At 37.2% G+C, this 2008-nt stretch overlaps 1 protein-coding gene across 2 annotated transcripts in view; it reads right to left on the bottom strand.

Annotated features, from left to right (window-relative positions):
- Positions 1–1064, bottom strand: part of LOC107704967 (membrane progestin receptor alpha-B-like) — a 5084-nt gene extending 4020 nt beyond the window's left edge. The window contains exon 1 of one of the 2 annotated variants that reach the window (XM_016508063.1): positions 990–1064. The gene's annotated coding sequence lies outside the window, so the exon portion shown is untranslated. Of the gene's footprint in view, positions 1–877 lie in introns of both variants that reach the window. The other variant, XM_016508062.1, reaches the window with a different exon arrangement.
- Positions 1065–2008: the final 944 nt, after the last annotated feature.

Genomic DNA, 2008 nt, shown 5'->3' with positions numbered 1-2008 from the left:
GCGGATCCGGGCGCGATTGCCGTGTTCACATATGCCCAAACGAACCGAGCTAAGGGGGGAAACGAGCCAGGTTCCGAAACAATGGGCCAGGTGTTATTTTCATGCCTTATGAATGCAAACGCCACAATCTAAGCGATGTATGCTAATTGATACGCGTTAAAGTAAAATATCAGGATCCTGAAAACCGCACTTTATGAAAAACATGTTATGACTAAATTTATTGCGAATACAAAAAAAAAGGTTTAACCTGAAATTAAGGTAACGTGATGTAAAACGGGGCGTTTCTTCTTGGACAATGAATAGACATCACCGCTTACGTAACATCAGCTCTCTGCGTAAAGCTTCTCGTGCACATGAATTGATAAGGACGAATCTTACGAAACAAATTCATCGATAATGTCCGGAAAACATGAGGTCTGGGGGGGATATAATTGTTTTTCATTTTCAAATCTATTAAAACGACAAAATAGTAGACAATTTTAGTGATAGCATCCCAAAAGACAGACCCTTCCCACACCCTCAAGCTGTTTCTCGTAAAATCTCGAAAAAAAAGGAACATAAGAAGCCGGAAGCGCAACAATTAAATGTCTTACGAAATTCAACGTCTACAGGTGCAAGCAACAACCCAAAAAGGGGTTCTTTCTTTTCTCATGTACTGTAACGTTACATGTTTTACCAAATGTCGATATCTATCTTGGGTTATACCGATTATTCTTTCTCCGCGTTTACACACTCTATGCTCGGATCGTAACGCACCAAACAAAGGCTATGTCTGTTTTTGAAAACTTCATCTAAAAGCATATACAGTGCATATGGGGATTTACTTTTTACCTTTCATCTTGCCTTAAACGTATGATCGGTAAATGAACTGGTTTACCTTTTAAGAGGATAATCCCCTCATTCGGTGAACTGCATTTAACCGCGCCTTCATATGCGTCTTGAGGAAACGTAACTAAACAAAGAAAATGTCATTATGGAAAAAATATTACGTGAAAATTTGTTGAGCTGGAGAGGCTCCTGTCAGCTCCCTGCAGTACCGCTGTCAGATGGCCGTGGTCTAAAGATTCCTGATGGGCAGGTAAACTGTCCAATCAGAAAAGCCGAAGAGCATTGTCACCGCCTCCGTCCAAAGAAATTGGCCAATAGGAAACACCTTTGAAGGTGGCGACACCCTGTAAAATGTATGGACTGTGAAATGTGAAACTACTCTCTTCTTATTAATACCGCCTACATTCCCTCTTTAATAAAAGGTTGACAGAGCACAGATTTGGGCAAAAGCCACATGTAGACATGTTTAGACACTTTTTTGTCAGTGTCAGTCGTTTGAATTGGTAACAGAAAAAAATGTTGAATTGAATTTAAAGGTCACTTCAATATGCAGTCTAATATGTTTACATTGTGAGTGTACTGTTGTTCATTTCTTATGCTGAACTATGTGATGGCTTATCTCTTCACCCACACATGCATTGTGCTGACAATGTGTCCTTGTCAAACTCGGTGTTAATAGTGGAAACAAAGGTCTACATTGTGAATTTAGACACAGGAAGGCAAATTACTTCATCTGACAAGTAATAAAAACACATTCCCATGCACTTTGCAGTCTTGTACCAAAATTACGTTTGAAAATATTTCAAGAATTCCTCTTGTACTTGTCCTTCCAGTGGTAAATGTAATTGTTTTTCATATTGATAGGCTTTTCCATCTATAATACTCTGATTGAATGATTCAGACTATAATAGTAATGACAACCATAATAGTTGTCATTATGTCAACGTTAGGATTTTTTTTTTTTTTGCTGAAATCATTTTGACAAATGTTCAAAAAAAGCCTTTTCTAATACCTGTTAGACAAACTCAAAACCACTAGATGCCAGTATAGTTCAGTCTCAAGCAACAGATTTTATTTTTTTTATACTCAAACCTTTGCAAGTACTTACTGGAATGCATAGATTTTTTTTTTATTTTTTTTTTTTATTAGTGCATACTGATTATAAATTACTATAAAAGTA

Source organism: Sinocyclocheilus anshuiensis, unplaced genomic scaffold (assembly GCF_001515605.1).
Source record: "Sinocyclocheilus anshuiensis isolate Anshui unplaced genomic scaffold, SAMN03320099.WGS_v1.1 scaffold702, whole genome shotgun sequence".
Lineage (NCBI taxonomy): Eukaryota > Metazoa > Chordata > Actinopteri > Cypriniformes > Cyprinidae > Sinocyclocheilus > Sinocyclocheilus anshuiensis.
The sequence above is the reverse complement of the archived record's forward strand: the minus strand, read 5'-3'. Positions and strand labels throughout refer to the sequence as shown.